The 22,475-nt window shown below is 45.7% G+C and overlaps 1 protein-coding gene across 1 annotated transcript in view; it reads left to right on the top strand.

Moving 5' to 3' along the window:
• Positions 1–9,876: 9,876 nt before the first annotated feature.
• LARS2 (leucyl-tRNA synthetase 2, mitochondrial) overlaps positions 9,877–22,475 on the top strand; it is a 537,549-nt gene continuing 524,950 nt past the window's right edge. Inside the window, exon 1 of the mRNA XM_073550070.1 lies at positions 9,877–9,983. The gene's annotated coding sequence lies outside the window, so the exon portion shown is untranslated. The remainder of the gene's footprint in view (positions 9,984–22,475) is intronic.

Below are 22,475 nucleotides of genomic sequence, written 5' to 3'. Positions count from 1 at the left end.
GAATGTTCCCTTCCACACTCCGCCAACTTATGTGCCTTTCCTGAACGTCTCCTCTATAGTGCCATTATTTGTGAAGATCTCCTAGTACTGAGTTAGACTGGAGTTCCTCCTGACAGATGTTCCCAAGAACTCTACTTGCACAGCAGACAGCTGTAGCCTGCTTCGGGGACTCTCTACTGCTAAGTCCCAGCTCTCTATCCGTGTTGCTGTTGTGCCCTCAAGTCTTAGATGGGAGTAGTGCATTTACAGCCCACTACCACCGGTGTCTGCTGCAGAACCATTAGTGTCCATACAACCTCGGGGACCGGGCCCCGGCCTTGCGCTTAGAACTTCTAGGCAGGGTTCTTCCTCTAACCCACGTCCTCTGTGTTCCCTTTTACTCCTACGTTCCGTACTTGTCTTTCTCTCCTATGGAATCTCAGGCTTCAGTTCAAAGTTTTTCTCCTTCTTTCCTTTCCCGTGCCAGCTGGCTCAGATCACTGAGGCAGCTGCAGCACTCCTTCCTCAATCCCTCTTCCAGGGATCCCCACTCCTCTCCGAGTGGCTTCCTCTCTCCTACTCTCCTTCTGAATGACTGACCGACTGCCCTCTAATCCTAAACCATCCAGCTCTTTTATGTGTTCTAAACTCCACCCACCTCCCAGCACGTTTAGTGTTCCAAGCAGGGAACCACCAAAGGTGCTCTGCCTCTCTCTAGGCAAAGAGCCGCAATGTGGCTTTGCTGAACTACTCTATTGTGTGGGGTGCGAGTGTTGGAGCGTGGTCAGGAGCCTCCAACTTACCTGGATGGTGGGGCACCACACCTTAGGAGAAGGTGCAGTACCTCTGTGGCAACTGAGCCTCAGGGGTGCCACAGATGCATCCTCAACAGTTCCAGCATCCGCAGCCAGGTCTTCCCCCTTACATACAGTATATTCCCTCTGTTGTATTGTTAGAGTAGGGATAGAAAAAGTTCATAAAAGGGGCCGGTCCAGCCAGTGTGTAAAGAGCAGGAAGTTCCTGCTTCTAGGCAGAGCCCGGGTAGGATTGACCGTGGCAGGACGTGCTCCTCTGCTTTGCGCATGCCATACCCCTGGACTGGAACAGAGCTGCCAAAGGACTGCAGCAGCAACAGGCAGTAGGATAGAGGTGGGATACAACTGTTCACCTAAGACTTTTGGCTGCAGAGAGCTGAGTGGGAGCTGCTGCCTCCGCTGCTGCAGCCGTTGTCCAAGGAGCAGCCTCTGGGAATAGGGAAAATTCAGGAATTGTTATCCTCTTCTCTACTTCATCTCTATTAAACAAATTGTCACTGTTGGGCTCTAAAAAGTGTGACACGTGGTACATCCAGAGGACACCGTTCCAGCATGGAGAGACGCAGCGCGACGGAGGTAACCAACTGTGACCTGGGACTAGGATATGAACTGTCTTTTCATGTGCATGGGGCCAGAGTGCTCACTGAGTGTGTCCTAGTGAACTCGCTCATGACTACCACCCCGTGCCACCTTGTTACAATTCCACTGAAAAGGAGCATTTACCAAAGTAAAGTAACAGCATCCGCCTAATAGGGTTAATCATTAGGACTGCAGCATATCATATCACTCAAGACGTATTCAAATTGTCTCTTCAGATATGAAGAGGACTTTAACTCTATTGCCACCTGTAGGAAGTAGCAATCCTAAAAGTCAATGTCGACTTTCTAACAAGCTGTGTGACATGACGTAGGATATATGTCAAAATCTCAATTTGCAATGAATGAGGAATATAGTGGTCCAAAGTCTGCTCAAGGTTCCAAAAATGCGATCACATACGGAGGTGAAGCATGAATGCTGTTTGTTTGTCAATGCGGTTCAAGGTTTCCGAATATTTGGACAATGTAAAAAAGAAGGTGCGCAGCAACGAACCTTTGCAGTCATAGGATACCCTGTCATTGTAGCAGATACAAATATTGTTTACAGAATAAAATAATATATACCGTATATACTTGTGCGTATAAGCCAAGTTTTTTAGCACATTTTTTGTGCTGAAAACGCTCCCTGTTGTGAGTTCATTTTCCCCTTCACCATTGAGGTCTGATGAACTCCCTCTTCTGGTGAAGGAAGGTAGTGAGGCTGATTACCAAGCACCTGGGCAGGATGATGATGACTGGGTGACGGGAATTGCTGACTGGATATAAGGCAGCCGACGCCCTTCTGCCTTGCTGGTGATCTCTCTGAGGGATTCTAGGAGACCAGTCTGATTCCTGCTCCTCAAAAGCTAAGTTTTCTGCTCTGCTTTTTGCATTTGTGTTTTGGTTTTGTTCTCCCTTGTTTTTCTGGATTTCTGCCATTCCCTGCTGGGGTGAGCTGAATTCCGTTTTGCTCTGTCTTCAGAAAATACCTGAGTACTGATATAGTCTTTTTGAAGCCTAGCGTCTTCAGGGCCTTTTTCCTATCAGCCTGTTGGCTCTTGTTTTGATAGGGTTTTGGCAGATCGCAGACAGCAGCCTTTCTATCCTGTCCTATTTAGTTAGCTTGGGCCCCATCATTTGCTCAGCCTATCTTTCTATCTGTGGGAGTGTTTTTTTGGCATCTTGCTTCACCGTCATTATATGTTGGGGGCTGCCTATTGCTTTGGGGTCTGCTCTTGGGCAGTTTAGATTTCCCTTTCTGTCTTTAGCTCTCCGGCTGTGATCGAGGGGCCTAGGGCACCGTAGGAACCCCCCACGGCTACTGCTAGTTGTTGTTGATAGGTTCAGGGGTCTGCAATCCGATAGCTGCCAACTTCTCTGGTTTTCTGGACATAGCTAGTATTTCTGTTTTTGCCTCCTACGGTGACTCATTCATTCATAACAGAATCACCCGCCATACCGCAGATCCTAGGATACTCAATAGCAGGAAAGAATTGTGAAAAAAAAAGTGTGTATATTTTTTCCTCTATATCTCTGAGGCCGTAGGAGGAATTTTTTTTTTCTCTCATTGGAGATAAAGCAATTGTCTGATCGTGTGGAGCAGCTCGCTGCAGAAGTGCGGGGAATTTCCGCCTACCTTGCTCATTCACATGCTGCTGAACCAAAGATCCCTACTCCTGATGTGTTTTTTGGGGATCGGTCTAAATTTTTGAATTTCAAAAATATTTGTAAATTATTTTTTGCCTTGAAGCCTAACTAGTCAGGGAGCTCTGCGCAGCAGGTTAAAATTGTCATCTCTTTGCTGCGTGGCGATCCCCAGGATTGGGCGTTTTCTTTGAAACCAGATGATCCTATTCTGACTAATGTGAACGCATTTTTTCAGGCCTTGGGGTTGTTGTATGACGAACCTAATGCTATTGATCAGGCTGAAAAGACCCTGTTGGCATTGAGCCAGGGTCGAGATTCTGCAGAATTGTACTGTCAAAAATTCCGAAAGTGGGCGGTCCTTACTACCTGGAATGATAATGCCTTGGAAGCTCTCTTCCGGAAGGGTTTGTCAGAAGCCATAAAAGATACTATGGTGGGATTTCCTGTTCCCTCTGGTCTTGACGATTCTATGTCATTAGCCATTCAAGTTGATAGGCGTTAACGTGAACGCAGGACTGCACGAGAGGTGTTGCCACCTGTTGAACAAGTGTCTGAACCTATGCAATGTGATAGAGTTTTGTCCAGGGAGCAACGTCAGGAGTTCAGAAGGCGTAATAAGCTGTGTTTTTTTTGTGGAGATGCCTCGCATATTATTTGTCTGTCCTAAACGAGAGAAACGTTTTGCACACACGTTTTCTGTGGGTGGTGTTCAACCTAAGTGTCACGTCGCCGTCAGACTCGGGGCCTGCTGTCCCGGCCTCGGACAATAGGAGGCGCCGGACTGTCCCATCGCCATCTGACTTGCGGCCTGCTGTTCCTGCCTCGGCCTCTGGGTGGCACTGTGCTTCATCCCCGAGTGATGGCGGCAATCGTGATGAGGCTCCTGCGCAGGCGTCCGCTGGATGCAGGCTTCGCTCCTCGGCCAGGCATGAAGGGGCTGGTGCATCACCATCCGGCCTGGTCCTGGGGGTGGTCCGGATGACATCATCAGCCCAGGAGCCTGTGAGGGATGACCTGATCCCTCAAATACCTTGGGGCTGCTCTTGCAGGCCGCCGGATATATTCTTGGTTCCCCTGCGTGTTACTGTGTGAATTGCTATAGTTGACTGACTCTGACCTTGACCTGGACTTCTGACTCTGCTTCTGCCTAACGATTCTGTACCTCTGCTGCTCTCCTGGTTTATGACTCTGACCTTGGCCTGGACTTCTGACTCTGCTTCTGCCTAACAATTCTGTACCTCTGCTGCTCTCCAAGTTTAGGACTCTGACCTTGGCCTGGATTTCTGACGCTGCTACCGTCTACTGTTTTTGTACCGTTGCTGCCCGACTGATTTAGACTCGGATACCTCTACGTTTTTGTCCTGTATTGGAACACCTTTCTGGCGACCGTCCTGCTCTGGCCACTGCTCCTATTCAGGCAGCGCCTCCTGGGCTCTGCTATAAATCCAGATCCCTGTATAGGGGTAAAGGGTATCAGTGTTTCTCGGGATGTTGTCTGGCTGCAGTCCAGACCGCAGACGGACGTCACACTAAGTTTCTTCTGGCAATTACTCTGATCTGCTCCCTGTCCACTTTTTCCGCCAAGGCTTTTGTGGATTCGGGAGCAGCCCTGAACCTAATGGACTTGGATTTTGCTAAACGTTGTGGATTTCCGATGACACCTCTGGGGACGCCTATCCCTTTTAGGGGGTTGATGCCACTCCTTTGGCGAAAAATTAACCTCAGTTTTGGACCCAGGTGGTAATGCGGGTCGCCCCAGACCATCAAGAAAATTGCAGATTTTTGGTGTTGCATAATTTGCATGATACCACTGTTCTGGGGTTTCCCTGGTTGCAAATTCATAATCCAGTTTTGGATTGGAAATCTGTGTCTGTGGCGAGTTTCTGTTGTCGGTGTGCCCTTAGTGAGGCTCCGGTTTTTCCCTCCTCACCTCAGCCGCATGATGTTCCTGACTATTTGGCGGACTTTTATGATGTATTTAGTGAGAATGAGTCTGCGTCTTTGCCTCCTCATAGGAGTTATGACTGTGCAATTGAACTGAGCCCGGGGTGTAAATTTCCCAAGGGTCGGCTCTTCAATTTATCTGTACCCGAGCACGAGGCTATGCGATCCTATATTAAGGAGGCGTTGGAGAAGGGTCATATTAGACCATCCTCTTCACCCCTAGGTGCTGGGTTTTTTTTTCGTGGCCAAAAAGGATGGTTCATTAAGGCCTTGTATTGATTATCGTGCCCTCTACAAAATTACTATTAAATATCCGTATCCGTTACCCCTGATTTCGGATCTATTCTCCAGAGTTAAAGGTGCTTGCTGGTTTACCAAGCTTGACCTTAGGGGGCGTATAATCTTATCCGCATTAAGCATGGGGATGAATGGAAGACGGCGTTTAATACTCCGGAGGGACATTTTGAGTACCTGGTGATGCCTTTTGGGCTCACTAATGCCCCTTCTGTCTTCAAGTGCTTCATGAACGACATTTTCCGAGACTTTGTGGATACATTTTTGATTATCTATCTGGATGATATTTTGATCTTCTCCAAGGATTGGGATTCTCATGTGGAACATGTTCGGACTGTGTTCCGGATCTTGAGGGTGAATTCCCTGTATGTCAAAGGATCGAAATGCCTTTTTGGGGTACAGAGGATTTCTTTTTTGGGATTTATTTTGTCTCCATCAACTATTGAAATGGACCCGGCCAAGGTACAGGCCATTTATGATTGGGTTCAGCCCACTTCTTTGAAGGCCCTCCAGAAGTTTTTGGGTTTTGCTAATTTTTATCGGAAATTTATAGCAAAATTTTCTAGTATTGCCAAACCATTGACTGATCTGACTAAGAAGGGTGCTGATGTGTTGAATTGGTCTCCGGAGGCTGTTTCTTCCTTTCAGGAGCTGAACGAAGATTCACTTCTGCCCCGGTTTTGCGGCAACCTGATGTCTCACTCCCATGCCAGGTAGAGGTGGACGCTTCTGAGATTGGTGCAGGAGCTGTTTTGTCCCAAAAGGATCCTGTAACATCTAAAATGAATCCCTGTGCATTCTTTTCCCGAAAGTTCTCTCCATCTGAACGTAACTATGATGTGGGGAATCGGGAACTGGTAGCCATGAAATGGGCATTTGAGGAGTGGAGACATTGGTTGGAGGGAGCTAAACATCAAGTCGTGGTCCTTACTGACCACAAGAATTTGATTGACCTGGAGTCGGCCAAACGCTTGAACCCTAGACAGGCTAGGTGGGCCTTGTTTTTTACACGTTTTGATTTTGTGGTCTCTTTTCTTCCTGGCACTAAGAATGTCAAGGCTGACGCTCTCTCTAGGAGCTTCTTTGCTGATTCTCCTGTGGTGACCAAGCCTGCTAGCATCTTAGGCGAAGGGGTAGTTCTTTCTGCCATCTCGCCCGATTTGAGACGTGCTCTGGAAGAGTTCCAGGAGGACAAACCGGAGTGTTGTCCCAGTGGAAAGTTGTATGTTCCTGACCAGTGGAAGAAGAGAATGATGTCTGAAGTTCATTGCTCTGCATTGGCTGGTCATCCAGGTATTTTTGGTACTAGAGATCTGGTGAGTCGGTCTTTTTGGTGGCCTGCCTTGTCTCATGATGTCAGGAATTTTGTGCAGTCCTGTGGGTCTTGCTCCCGGTCTAAACCTTGTTCTCACTCTAGTGGGTTGTTGATGCCTTTGCCGGTCCCCAAGAGGCCACGGACCCATATTTCAATGGATTTCATCTCTGATATGCCTGTCTCTCAGAGAATGACTGTTATTTGGGTGATTTGTGATAGGTTCTCTAAGATGATTCATCTTGTACCACTCCCTAAGTTGCCATCTTCCTCTGAGTTGGTGCCCCTGTTTTTGCAACAGGTGGTTCGCTTGCACGGGATTCCTGAGAACATTGTATCTGACAGAGGAATTCAGTTTGTGTCTAGATTTTGGAGGACTTTCTGTTCCAAGATGGGAATTCAGTTGTCATTCTCCTCTGCTTTTCACCCTCAGACCAATGGGCACAGGGCTGCCACTAGGAATTTCGGGGCCCCATACTGGCAAAATTTTCGGGGCCCCTTGAAACTCCGCCCAGGCTCTACCCAGCCCCATCTCCACCCCTCGAACCTTCCAAAGTCCCACCACTCTCTCTTGGAACAACTCCACTTCTGCACCATGTCCTCACAAATCACACATTAACAGTTCCCATCACCACATACATAGACAGCAGCTTTTGTTTTGGCCAAAAGATTTTTTAATCTGCCACCACGACAAAGTAGACTCTTTTGGTCGGGCCCTACTCTACTGTAACTTACTAAACATTTGCTAAATTATCCAATACAATTTCAGTATATTTTTATTTATTTTTCCATTTTTAAAAATTACCAATAATGCCACATACAAGGGACAAATACCACCGGACCATGACCAGCCACCATATTACCACCACATGGTGAACTAAAATCCCATATACAAGGAACAAATACCATCACGCCATGACCAGACCACATTTTACCACCACATAGTGACCGGGGCCCCACTCCGGGCCCACTCTGCTCATCAGGCCCCATCCAGTAAGGGCAGTAATGCCCTGATAGCGGCCCTGCTTAGGTCAGTGGGTTTGGGAAGGATACTTATATTATAAAGTTTTTGGTAATATTAGGAATAATTAAGGTATATAAAAGAATTGTCCAGCTGAAAAAAAAGTGTATGGCTGGGGTCACACGAGTGATGATTCTCTCATGTGAGAGAATCAGCTTAATTATGCTACTGACACTCAGCTCAAACTCTCATCCAAGTGTCATCTGATTCTCTTGCATGAAATAAATCGGAGCACATTGAGAAGACAGGGAACTTAATTTCTCCATCTTCTCCATTGTCTGAGGTCGTGGATTCAGACTGCACTCAGCTGACAGCTGAGTGCAGCCTGAGGGTTCACACGCATCCATAGATTTCAATGGGTCCGTGTGATCCGAATTCCAAAGCCACTCACGGCATGCTGCAGATTATTTTTCCACAGACGAATTCGGTCTGTAGAAAAAATCACAGATTTGCGATGCCGCATAGTATAACACTGTGCTGAGTGTTATGCAATAAAACATCACATAGCGCTCAGCCGTGTTATACGCTCGTGTGAGCGAGGACTGAGAGCCTTCATTTCCCCTGCAGATCTTCTCATCAGCCTCTCATGCTGGAGTCCGGCCTCAGTTACTTTTCTGTAATACTGTGGAATTTTTGCATACTTTTAGGGTGTGTGCACATGTTGCGGATTCTGCTGCGGATTTTTCCACACAAATTTCACTGAATCCGCCAGTAAAATGACCTGCTTTACCTGAGGATTTTCTGCAGATTTCCACAGCGGTTTTACACTTGTGGATTCCTATAATAAAAGAGGTGTAAAAATGCTGCGGATCAGCCAAAGAATTGACATGCTGCAGATTTAGAGCCGCAGCATGTGCACAACAGTTTTGGTTTTAGATAGACTTTTGGGCTATGTGCACACGTAGTGAAACGTGCTGCGGATTTTTCTGTGCGGATTTGGAAAAATCCGCAGGTCAAAAGTCCTGCGGTTTACCTGTGGATTAGCCCTGCGGTTTCACACCTCACAATGGAGAAGGTGTGAAACCACTGCGGATTCCGCACAAAGAGTTGACATGCTGCGGATTTGAACCCGCGGAAAAATCCACAGCATGCACACTGCATTTTTCATTGAAAACAATGATACTGTACGACGCAGCTTAGCTGCTGTTCCACAGAGCCAAAACCGCTGCGGATCCGCAGCAGAATCCGCAACCTGTGCACATGGCCTAAGGGTACAACGCAGCAGAATCTGCCATGTGTGCATATACCCTAACATATGCTGTGTTTGTGATTATAGTGTGTGGTTAGGGTTACATAACATCTCTGGGAGATGCTATAAATCCTGATGAGCAGAGTCCTGGCCCCCTGTCCCCTCCAGAGAAGGATAAGGCTGTTGTGCCCCCTCTGCCCCTGACAGGACACCACAGCTCCATTCTGAAGACTGAAGTTTTTTTACATAAGTTTGGAGAGTAAATGCAGGGAATCCTAAGAGGGGGCTGCTGTCCTGTCAGGGGGCAGGCTGTGCTCAGCGGTCTTATGCTTCTCTGTAGGAGGTGAGGGGGCACTCAGCTCTGCTGTTATCATGGTCTATAGCGGATACAGGCAGGGGTCAGACTCAGGACATAGAGTCCTTCCTTGGTGAGTGGCTGCTGTGCTGATAGTGTGACTGACGCTGTCACTGAGCACACAGCCCACTCACTGAGGATCCATCTGCTACAGGGACTGGACTACAGTAGATCCTGGCAAGACACTGGCCATACACTTAAACAACACAGGCTCAGACACTCACCGGGGGACTGAGGGCTGCACTGCTGCTCAGTGACTCGCTCCAGACTGTGTGATGGGAGAATGCTATAACTGCACTGCAGTAAGCCCGCGCTCAGCCAGGATTGGTTGCTGGAAAGTCCCGCCCTCCTGTTGCTCAGCACTGGCTGCCTCTCCCAGCTGTCTGTCACAATGACTCCTGCTCCCTCCACACACACAGAACGCCGGTTTATGAAAATTCTGAGCGTGGGGCCCCTCCAGCTCCCGGGGCCCCTTACACCAGTAAGGCTAGTAATGTCCTGATGGCGGCCCTGAATGGGCAGACAGAGAGAACAAACCAGACCTTGGAGTCGTATTTGAGATGTTTTATTTCCGCTGATCAGGATGATTGGGTTTCATTTTTGCCCTTGGCCGAATTTGCTTTAAATAATAGAGCTAGTTCTGCCACTTTGATGTCACCTTTTTTTTGTAACTTTGGGTTTCATCCTCGATTTTCTTCAGGGCAGGTGGAGCCTTCTGCCTGCCCAGGTGTTGACACTGTGGTGGAGAGAATGCACCAGATCTGGGACCAAGTGGTGGATAAGTTATCTCTCTCCCAGGAAAAGGCCCAGCGGTTTTCCAATCGACATAGGATCATTGGTCCCCAGTTTAAGGTTGGTGACATGCTTTGGTTATCATCAAAAAATATCGCTATGAAGGTGGCTTCTCCTGAGTTTAAGCCTAGATTTATTGGACCTTACAAGATTTTGGAGATTATTAATCCGGTCTCTTTTCGTTTGGCTCTTCCTGTCACATTTAAAATCCATAATGTGTTTCACAAATCCTTGTTGAAGAGGTTTGTTGAACCAGTAGTTCCTGGGGTGGCACCCCCAGACCCTGTATTGGTTGAAGGTAACATGGAATATGAGGTAGAGAAAGTACTGGATTCCTGTCTGGCTAGACGGAGACTCCAGTATTTGGTTAAGTGGAAGGGTTATGGTCAGGAGGATAATTCCTGGGTCTCTGCCTCTGATATTCATGCCAAAAGATTGGTGCGTGCCTTTCATCGGACTCACCCTGATCGCCCTGGTGGCGTGGATGAGGGTTCAGTGACCCCTCCTCAAGGGGGAGGTACTGTTGTGAGTTCATTTTCCCCTTCATCATTGAGGTCTGATGAACTCCCTCTTCTGGTGAAGGAAGATAGTGAGGCTGATTACCAAGCACCTGGGCAGGATGATGATGACTGGTTGATGGGAATTGCTGACTGGATATAAGGCAGCTGACGCCCTTCTGCCTTGCTGTTGATCTCTCTGAGGGATTCTAGGAGACCAGTCTGATTCCTGCTCCTCAAAAGCTAAGTTTTCTGCTCTGCTTTTTGCATTTATGTTTTGGTTTTGTTCTGCCTTGTTTTTTGGATTTCTGCCATTCCCTGCTAGGGTGAGCTGAATTCCTTTTTGCTCTGTCTTCAGAAAATGCCTGAGTACTGATATAGTCTTTTTGAAGCCTAGCATCTTCAGGGCCTTTTTCCTATCAGCCTGTTGGCTCTTGTTTTGATAGGGTTTTGGCGGATCGCAGACAGCAGCTTTTCTATCCTGTCCTATTTAGTTAGCTTGGGCCCCAAAATTTGCTCAGCCTATCTTTCTATCTGTGCGAGTGTTTTTTCATCTTGCTTCACTGTCATTATATGTTGGGGGTTGCCTATTGCTTTGGGGTCTGCTGTGGGGCAGTTTAGATTTCCCTTTCTGTCTTTAGGCTATTTAGCTCTCCGGCTGTGATCGAGGGGTCTAGGGCACCGTAGGAACCCCCCACGGCACTGCTAGTTGTTGTTGATAGGTTCAGGGGTCTGCAATCCGATAGCTGCCAACTTCTCTGGTTTTCTGGACTTAGCTAGTATTTCTGTTTTTGCCTCCTACGGTGACTCATTCATAACAGCTCCTCTCGGCTTATACACGACTAAGGCCTATTTCACACTTCCATTTTTTACAATCAGTCAAAATCCGCCAGTTTTTTAAAAAAACGGATCCGCATTTTTTTTTGCGGATCCATTTTTTTCCCCATTGACTTTCATTATTGGCGGATTTTGACGGATTGCCATCCGTTGCATCCGTTTTTGTGCAGATCCGCCATAAGGTTGCTGTCCGTCAACATCCTCAAAGATTTCCAAGCGGAGCTTGCAACGTTTTTTTGGCTGGCGGATCCTCCAGACACTAATTTAACCCGAAATTCTGTATGGGTGCCGGACAAAAAAAAAAACATCTCTCTCTCTCTCTCCTTCCCGGCCAACGATTCCTTTAAATTTCCTCATTTTGCGGATCCGTCAAAATACGGATCCTGTGGCATCCGTTCACATCAGTTAGGAACGGATCCGCTTGCCCTCCTTTTTGGTGGATTATAACTGACACAAAACTGAAGTGTGAAAGAGGCCTTAATTGTCCCAGAGGGACAGTGGGGGAGGGGGAGCGGCAGAGCAGCGGGTGACAGGCAGGAGCCGGCAGCTGTGGCTACAGTCTGTGCTGCTGCTAAAGAGAAATGAATATTCATTTCCCTTATAGCGCGCACAGTGACAGCCGCAGCCGCTGGCTTCCAGAAGACCTCATACTCACTCTCCAGCGTGCCCTGTATCTCGTAGGTCCTGGCACCCTCGCAGCATCTCATTGGTGCCGGCTTCCGGCAGCACTTCCTGTGCTGAGCGATCACGTGGCCCCACTCATTAAGGTAAAGAATATGCACGCGTCTCCACTCCCATAGGCGTGCAGGGAATATTCATTACCTTAATGAGCAGTGCCACATGATCGCTCAGCACACGAAGAGCTGCTGAAAGCCCGATCGAGGTGCTGCGAGGGTACACTGGAGGGCGACTAGGGTGTTTGTTGTTTTTTTTGTAATAGGAAGTAAGTATAAAAGGATGGGAGGGGGGCCACGCATACCAGGATGGCTACGGGGGAAGCCATGCATACCAGGACATCGATAGGGGGAGCCACGCATACAGGACAGGATGGGGGAGCCACGCGTACCAGGACAGGATGGGGGAGCCACGCGTACCAGGACAGGGATGAGGGGACAATGCCTACCCAGCTTATACTCGAGTCAATAAGCTTACCCAGTTTTCTGTGGCAAAATTTGGTGCCACGGCTTATACTCGGGTCGGCTTATACTCGAGTATATACGATAACTGTAAAAATAAAAAAAATGTACTTGTAACAAATGTATAAAGATAAAAAATTAAATATGTATGTAGCATTTTATAAATAAATGTTTCATGTGTAAAAAAGAGGGGGGGGTCAAACTTGTTCCCTAAAAGTTGGAATGTTAGGTGTTTGTTTATACCAAGTGCACTAGTGGTGTGAGCTACTGGAGACAGAGGTGCCAGATAATGGGAGGGGGATAGGGAAGTGAACAAACAAATTAATATAAGAGTGAAAAGAAAAATTTGAAGTCCAATACAGGGGCTAAGCAAAAAAGTTTTATTAAAAATGTTTTTAAAACAATTTAAAAAAAAAAAAAATCACGAAAAAAGAAAAATATTACACCAATAAATATGTATATTTTTGTAAAAACAAAAAATAGACATATTTGGTATTTTTGCATCCAGAACTACATGATCTATGAAACTGTCTGACTAGTTAACCCTTTCAATGAACACTGTAAAAACAAAAATGAATGAAAAAAAATCCTTTTTCAACATGCAGTGGGAAAAACAGTGGAATAAAATGTGCTAAAAACAATGAATGTAAACAAAAATTGAACTGTTGAAACCACCATCTTGTCCCGCAAAAAATAAACTGCCAAACAGCTCTGTCAGCGGAGAATTAAAAAAGTTATAGCTCTAAGAATAAAGCGATGGAAAAATAATTATTTTTTTCTAAAAATTAGTTTTTAATGCGTCAAAACATTAAAAAAAAAATATGACATGAATTTGGTATTCGCCAATCTCAAATTCAGCACAAACATTGCACATCGTCCTCATGTTCCAATTTCCGAGCATTTTCCCTAAAAATCGACAAAAGTTGTCCAAAGTTCGGTAAATGATCAAGTTAACTAAGTGCTCTTTCAGACATCAGTGTTTCCGGTAGCAGCATGGGCTGTAAAATGTCCCACGCACTGGCACCTGTGAATCAGTGGTACTGCTCGTGCTGTTCCTCGGCGCTGGGTGCTAAAGTGAAGACAGCTCACATCACTGTCCCCTGCTTGCACTGCAATCAGTGCTAGTAGGGGACAATGTTGAAAGTTGCATTCAACTGTTAACACGAGAGCAGGCGGTGGCTGATCGGTGTATTTGTGGCGCCCTGCGCCTTTATTGCCACAAAAGGGTTAAATATGTACTGTTTTGTATGTGTTTTGTGAGCAATAGGAGTTATACTTTCTCTGCTAGAGACCACAACACACACAAACAATTTGCCTCATTCCCTCACTTCTCTGAAGGTTAGAGCTTTGCAGACATACCCTAACTGGGAGAGGGAGGGGCCGAGTTGTTGTTCTCAGTGTGAAAGGGGAAGAACGTCTTGGAGGCCATGATTAGGCTAGTTTCACACTTGCTTTTTTTTGCAGCGCGTTTTTCCCGCAAAAAACGCATTGAAAAAACGCATACAAAAGCATACAACTGCTGCGTTTTTTTCAAGCATTTTTATGAGCATGCATGAAAAAAACGCAGCGTTTTTAAGCGTTTGTATGCGTTTTTAGTGCGTTTTTACCGCGTTTGCGTTTTTTTCCAACATTTTTAGGTGGCCCCTCACACTACCCAAACCATGACTTTACTAACCCTAACCCTGACCCTAACCCTTAACCAAATCATACTTAACCCTAACCCAAACCCTAAACCCTAACTAACCCTAACCCTGACCCTAACCCTAACCCTGACCCTAACCCTTAACAAAACCATACTTAACCCTAACCCTGACCCTAACCCTAACCCTGACCCTAACCCTTAACCAAACCATACTTAACCCTAATCCTGACCCTAACCCTGACCCTAACCCTAACCCTAACCCTGACCCTAACCCTTAACAAAACCATACTTAACCCTAATCCTGACCCTAACCCTGACCCTAACCCTTAACAAAACCATACTTAACCCTAACCCTGACCCTAACCCTAACCCTGACCCTAACCCTAACCCTGACCCTAACCCTAACCCTGACCCTAACCAAACCATACTTAACCCTAATCCTGACCCTAACCCTGACCCTAATCCTTAACAAAACCATACTTAACCCTAACCCTGACCCTAATCCTTAACAAAACCATACTTAACCCTGACCCTAACCCTTAACAAAACCATACTTAACCCTAATCCTGACCCTAACCCTGACCCTAACCCTTAACAAAACCATACTTGACCCTAACCCTAACCCTGACCCTAACCCTGACCCTAACCCTTAACCAAACCATACTTAACCCTAATCCTGACCCTAACCCTGACCCTAATCCTTAACAAAACCATACTTAACCCTAACCCTGACCCTAACCCTAACCCAGACCCTAACCCTAACCCTGACCCTAACCCTAACCCTTAACAAAACCATACTTAACCCTAATCCTGACCCTAACCCTTAACCAAACCATACTTAACCCTAACCCTGACCCAAACCCCAACCCTAACCCTGACCCTGACCCTAACCCTAACCCTAAACCCCCTTAACTAACCCTAACTCTAACCCAAACCCCTAAATTCCATGGTTAAAAAAAAAAAACGCTTGTGCAAAAAAGCATACATAAGCATGCCAATGCGCACATATGCGCACCCATAGGCTATAATGGCCATTTTTAGCACAAAACGTGCGCATATGTGCGCATGCGCTTTTTTGCAGGGCCAAAAAATGCAACATGCTGCATCTGGAAAATACCAACGCATACCCCAAAAAAACGCAGCGCATGAAAATCGCATACATGCGCATGGCAGCGCGCAGGTATGCGCACCCATGTTAAATATAGGGGAAAAAACGCATGCGCAGGTTAGCGTTTTTTTCCAGCGCTAAAAAACGCAAATGTGAAACCAGCCTTAGACATGTGCTCAATCCAGGAGTGAGAGTTAAGAAGCCTCAGGGAACCAGCCCCTAGACCATCCATGCTTTCAGAGCAGGGTGGTAAACTGAGAGACTGCATGGGATTATACAACCAGCAGAAAAGTGTTTTCCCTCAGAAATACTGCAACAACCTAGGATCTGTGAAGGATAGTGCAAGTGGGAACTTGAGCTGCTTCACAAAGGATTCAAGCTGCAAGTTGCTGAAGGCGAAATACACAGTGAGTAGAGGCAATACTGGAAAGTTCTAAACTCTGGGAAGCCTTGGTCCCAGAACGGATTAGAATAGCAGGAAGTTACACGGAGTCACAGCAGGGAAAGATAATTCCCATTCTCCAGAGCAGACTGTAAGCTGGTGAGAGTTGTAATCTCTCCTCTGAACTGCACCTGAACTACAGTAAATGATAAAGTGACCTTCCTTGTCTCCTGCCTTATTACTCCGTGCCTTCTACCTGCATCACAATCTCTGAGGGTCTGCCCTGGTTGGAGAGGGTTTAACATCTGCTCTGCCATCACCATCTACTCCCCCACAGATCATCTGCAGTGCCGGCTATACTACAGTCGAACACTCCAACTTGTGTCACGAATCACTACATAAACTTTATCCCCATCCAATTCTACCCCTTTTACATGACCGCCTGGGGACACGGACTGGGTCACCGCCATAGTGACATCTCCCATTGAAGTTAACGGGCTCGGTACCGAGTAACCCACGGCCCCTCGGTGCGTCATATTCATCAGCTGTAGCCTGCGTTATAAATAAATACATTTTAAAAAATTGTGTGGGGTTCCTCTGTACTTTTGATGACCAACCAGGCAAAGCTGACAGCTTGCGGGCTGCATCGCTCAGTTGTCAGCTTCAGCAAGGCTGATTCTCAAGAATAGAGGGGTCCCCATGTCATATTTTTTAATTATTGAAATAAATAATTTAAAAAAACGGCATGAGTTTCCCCCCATTTTTAACAACCAGTCAAGCTAAAACAGACAGCTGGGGGATGGTATTCTCAGACTGTTAAGGGGCTATGGATATTGGCCCCCCCACCAAAAAATAGTAGTCTGCAGCCGCCCCAGAAAAGGTGCATTTATTAGATGCACCAATTCTGGCACTTTGCCCGGCTCTTCCTACTTGTCCTGCTGCGGTGGTAGTGGGATTCATATTTGTGGGGTTGATGTCAACTTTGCATTGCCCGGTGACATCAAATCCACGGGTTAGTAATGGAGATGTGTGATATTAATATTAATAATATTAATGTGACGTCTCACAACACCAGCCAGAACACACTGGGCTGAGCGTGAGAATGCAGCAGCGTGTGACCGGCATTGACATCATAAATGTTACCACCGGTTGCAGGAAGCGCTTCTCACGCTCAGCGTGTTCCCGCTTGCATGGTGAGAGGTCCAATCACTGAAGTGACTGCTCACCAAACCCCCCCCTTGCTCTATGCATTTCTTCTTGCGTAGAGCAAGACAGGGAGGGGGGAGCAGGTGAATAAGCCCCGCCCATTGGACCGGACTGTGGCAGTTTACATACATCTAAACCGATATAAAAAAAGGTATCTATGCATGAAAGGTGCGGGGTCAGGGGGAAGCAAAAGTACTAAGAGAATCCTTATGTGACACACAATTGAATGATATCATTATATGATATCTCAAAAAAGGGGTGACAGATTCCCTTTAAAATGCTGTGGAAAATGCCCAACAATAACAACAAGCAAAGATGCAGCAAGTGACACCTCTACAAACCGCCCATAGATGACACTATAAAAAATCTGAAAAACAAAGACGACTAGAAAATATAAACGTTTACTAGCAGTTTCGTCTAAGAAAACTTGATGTTTAAGTCTGCTTCAAAAAAATACAATGTGCGCACAGCCATTGCGTGGAAACTCTCTAAATCCTCCTCAAAAAAGCAAAACTCCACAAAAACTTGGATCTTTCCCTTAGTTTCTGCTCCAGGAGTTTTACAAACAGACTCCGTGTTACGGCGGATTTGCCCTCTTTCTTTCTTAGCCACCAACTTTCATTCTATGCTACTGAATATAGAGAAGGGGCATCTTTCCAACGGAAGCCACTGAAAGAATGAGCATGTCACTTTTTTTTTTTAACTGGTACAAGTTTTCCAAACCCTGAAGCAATTATAAAAGTGACATAAGACAGAACAAGGGCACTACAATGTAATTTTGATCATTTTATGGGTTGCATTTGTCAGCGCTTCTGCAGGTGGATTATGGGTGGAATCCACCTGAAAAAGATGCAGTGTGCACATACCCTTAGGATATGAGCACACTGAATTTTTCAAGGTGTTTTTGGAACAGAAATTGAGAAGAAACCTGTTCACCAACCTTCACTTGGAAAAACTTGTGCACATACCCAAATGTTTTTCAAGGAGTTTTTTTCAGAGTAGAAACTGAGTGAAAACTCAATGTTTTTCAGGAGTATTGAGATTTGAAGGAAGACTTGGAAAGTCTGAATGGTTTTGTGCACACCAAGTCATTTTGGAGTGGAAACTGAGCAGAATCTTCCTCGAAATCACAACGCTTCTCACAAACTTGGAGGTCCAGCTCAGTTTCTGCACCAAAAACTCCTTGAAAAACGTAATGAGCAAATAGCTTAAGGATATGTGGATACAAAGTGTTTTTCCAGTGGATTGCCCCACAGAAACTGCTTGAAAGACCTTTCAGAAAACGCTCAAAAGAATTAATTTGCATTTTTATGTAAAAACAACATGCCGTTCATATGTTCAGGCATTTCAAAGTCTTTTAACTTCTTCAGTGAAAAATGAGGATGAATGAACTCATGGAGATCAACATCCAACACTGCGGAGACACCATCACATGTTTCTCAATGCAGTGATTCTAGAGCAATGCCCCCATCCCTTATAGGAAATATGTAAAAACATGCAAAACACAAGCCGCGGAGACACCATCACATGTTTCTCAACGCAAGCAATGACTAGCCAGGTCTTTCCCCGGGAAGGAACAACCACGGGAAGGGCAGTCTCCAATGAAGGAAACCACCTATGCCAAAACATGGTATCCATCCACAGACAGCTGTTTCGGGGTATTGCCCCTCATCAGTGTGGAGTAGAAAACTGGCCAGCAGGAGCAATGCCTAGTAGAAGACTGTGAAAAATGAGGATGAATGAACTCATGGAGATCAACATCCAACACTGCGGAGACACCATCACATGTTTCTCAACGCAGTGATTCTAGAGCAATGCCAAAAAATGTGGAATCAAGGTCCTACTTGCACTCGTAAAAAAAAGGGCACAGCAGAAAGTGGTGCTCAGAGGAAAATAATAGAATGAATAATGTCAAAACACCTCTAGCACTCAGAACAATATCAAAAACGAAGTTGCTTCCAGAAGTATATTCATTTATTTCATCTTTTTATTTCATCTCTTTATGCACTGGGAATTCACAGCCAATATATAAACTTGTACAGCAGAGTATTAAAGCCCAACGTTTCAACCCATCTGGCCTTTATCAAGGGTTAATTCTGCACCTTGCCATACGTGCACGTAGTGAATCCCAAAGAGCCGAAACGTTGGGCTTTAATACTCTGCTGTACAAGTTTTTATATTGGCTGTGAATTCCCAGTGCATAAAGAGATGAAATAAAAAGATGAAATAAATGAATATACTTCTGGAAGCAACTTCGTTTTTGATATTGTTCTGAGTGCTAGAGGTGTCTAGAGCAATGCCCCCATCCCTTATGGGAAATACATGGCTAGTCATTGCTTGCGTTGAGAAACATGTGATGGTGTCTCCGCGGCTTATGTTTTGCATGTTTTAACTTCTTCAGGCTTCTTATAATGCCAAGCAGTTAAAAGAAGTGATGTGTTTTACACTTGAATGACACTCTGTACTTTGTAATACAAGTCAATGGATAGCTCAATAGATATCTAGAAGATGCCCTGACATTTTTTTTAAGCGTTTTGCCACCAATTTAAAAAACCTCTACCGGTTTCTTCACTATTCAATGGGATGAAAAATCATCCGGAAAACATTAAAAAAGTCATGATAACCATGGGGAAACCTCTAAAAAAGCTGTCAGGAGTCAAAACCATCAGAAAAAAGGTCAACACATGAATTTCTATGTAAAAATGCTCTTTCAAAGACACAAAAAATACTGAACATACAGTATAACAACTTCAGGTTTACAAAGGTTTACTTAGGTAGTTTCCTCTCTGAAGATGCTGTATAATAGAAGTCAATGGGCTCAAAAGATGACTAGAAGACGCCTGGGCATCTTTTTGAGCATTTTGCTTGAAAAACCATTGACTTTTTTTTGCTATTGAATGGAGGAAAAAAAAAAAAAGACGACTTGAAAATGTCATTAAAAAAGATGCCACAAAAATGCTGGAAATACACTAAAACCCCCCAGCCAGTGGTCAAAAACAAACACTCAGGAAACAACCAAAAGAAACAGTTAAAAAGATGCTTCATACAAACAAAATTCTTGTGCTTTCTGAAGTGTGTTCCCCTTAAAAAAACTAGCCTGTTCACTATCGTGAAAAAGGTGTCGTGTGCACATACCTTAAGGTTATGTGTACATAGAGATTTTTGAGGAGTTTTTTTTAGCAGAAACTATACAAAACATTGGTTTTCATGTGGAGGCAAAAAAATATAGGTCCTAAGTCATCAAGGCATTTTTTAACAGAAAACTGATGTAAAACAAATTGTCATGCATTAGAAGGCAAGTTATAGAAGTGTACATTCACTTCAGCTACTCAGCTAGATACCAAGGGGCGAGTATCTCACAGCAAAAATAGATGGTGAAGTAATCATGATTTAATGAGTTATGATAGTTGCCGTAGTCAGTGTCTCTGGTATGAGTGGTGACACTTTCCACACGTACTGGAGACACTTACACCCATAGATCCATTATAGTCTATTGGTTTGAGCACATGTACATGTGGCGCCCACAGGAGTATGGCCGCCACAGTGGCTTTGCCTTCCTCCAGGGGAGGGTAATGCCAGGCTTGGAGGCAATGATGGGTGTCTCTCGCAGTCAATCCATACATGCAACACAGTTCCACTCCAGGCCAGCAAGGGGAACTCTGAACCAGGATTAAGGGGAGGGGTGCCCTCTGAGAGCCAAGAGGAAGGAGTGGTCAGTTAGTCTGCGGAGGGTGAAGTGTGCAGACGTGTGGAGAGAAGCTGTAGGTTGAGCTAGGAAGGAGAGCTGTTGTGAGTTCATTTTCCCCTTCACCATTGAGGTCCGATGAACTCCCTCTTCTGGTGAAGGAAGGTAGTGAGGCTGATTACCAAGCACCTGAGCTGGATGATGATGACTGGGTGACGGGAATTGCTGACTGGATATAAGGCAGCCGACGCCCTTCTGCCTGGCTGGTGATTTCTCTGAGGGATTCTATGAGACCAGTCTGATTCCTGCTCCTCAAAAGCTAAGTTTTCTGCTCTGCTTTTTGCATTAGTGTTTTGTTTTGCCTTGTTTTTCTGGATTTCTGCCATTCCCTGCTGGGGTGAGCTGAATTCCTTTTTGCTCTGTCTTCAGAAAATGCCTGAGTACCGATAGTCTTTTTGAAGCCTAGCGTCTTCAGGGCTTTTTTCCCTATCAGTCTGTTGGCTCTTGTTTTGATAGGATTTTGGCGGATTGCAGACAGCAGCTTTTCTATCCTGTCCTATTTAGTTAGCTTGGGCCCCATCATTTGCTCAGCCTATCTTTCTATCTGTGTGAGTGTTTTTTCATCTTGCTTCACCGTCATATGTTGGGGGCTGCCTATTGCTTTGGGGTCTGCTCTGGGGCAGTTTAGATTTCCCTTTCTGTCTTTAGGCTATTTAGTTCTCCGGCTGTGATCGAGGGGTCTAGGGCACCGTAGGAACCCCCCACAGCTACTGCTAATTGTTGTTGTTAGGTTCAGGGGTCTGCAATCCGATAGCTGCCAACTTCTCTGGTTTTCTGGACTTAGCTAGTATTTCTGTTTTTGCCTCCTACGGTGACTCATTCATAACAGAGCTCCCTGAGCTTGAGAGCGCATGAACTGGAGCCTGGTCTCCACGGCTGTACAGATACTAAGGGTCCTACAGCAGATACCAGAGGAGTAGGAGGCTGTAAATGCCCTACTCCCATCTAAGACTTGAGGCACAACAGCAGCTTGGATAGAGAGCCAGGACTCAGAAAGAGAGGAGTCCCCGAGAGAGGCTACAGCTGTCTGCCATGCAAGTACGGTTCTTGGGAACATCTGACAGGAGGAACTTCAGAGTAACTTAGTACTGGAGTGCTTCATTCAAACAAGCGCTAGGAAGGAGACTGCACAGCCCGTCTGCTGAGAGAGAATCCCTGAGTTGCTTCCAGGCTAGCCTGCTCCAAGACCATCTGTAATCAGGACCCTGGACTGCAATTATCAAGTAAAGGTACAGAAATTGCACCCGCTGTGTCTTGTCTGCTTCCTACCTTTCCGGCACTGCTACATCCACCTCTACACTGCCCTGGGACTATAGCTTCGCCTGTGGGGAGCTTTTACACCCTTGCTGCACCATACCATCAATCCCAGCGGATCTGTCTGCAGCGTCAGCTTAATATCTCCCTTGCCGAACACCACAGGTGGCGTCACGAACTATTCCATTCCATTCACTACATTCCCCCATTACTTGGCACCCAGGGCCACGGACCGGGTCCCCGCTGCTGTGACATATTCCCCTGACACCAGCCCGGTACCGAGTACCCCACAGCCCTAAGAGGGCGACCCATACATGTGTTCCCAGGTGCCGGGTGATAAATGCTGCTCTCTCTATTGTTGCCTGGTCTCTCTGGAATCAGCGAGACCAGGTGACCCTGATGAGAGTTGGATATATATACCTACAAAAATGTCTCCTGATGGAGAAAACCGAAACGCGCATCGGGGTGTCCTTTGCATCTATTATCATCACCCCTCAGGTAATACGCATTGTATGGCTTGTATTGTAGTGACCACTCTTAGATAGTGTCACCTTGTAGTTTAAAACCTCTATGGGACTTTTTTGTGCATAATTGCTCTTTATGGTATTTTCACTTTTATATTGTATTATTCATTGCTTATTCTCTGTCTTTGTGCATTATTGGTTTTTCTCTCACATTAATTTTTTGTGCACTGCTTATTATATTATTACTCACAGTGATATGGTTGTTTTTTTACAACACTGCA

Source organism: Dendrobates tinctorius, unplaced genomic scaffold (genome assembly GCF_039654945.1).
Source record: "Dendrobates tinctorius isolate UK_male_01 unplaced genomic scaffold, ASM3965494v1 ptg000162l, whole genome shotgun sequence".
NCBI lineage: Eukaryota > Metazoa > Chordata > Amphibia > Anura > Dendrobatidae > Dendrobates > Dendrobates tinctorius.
This window is presented reverse-complemented; position numbering and strand designations above follow the sequence as displayed.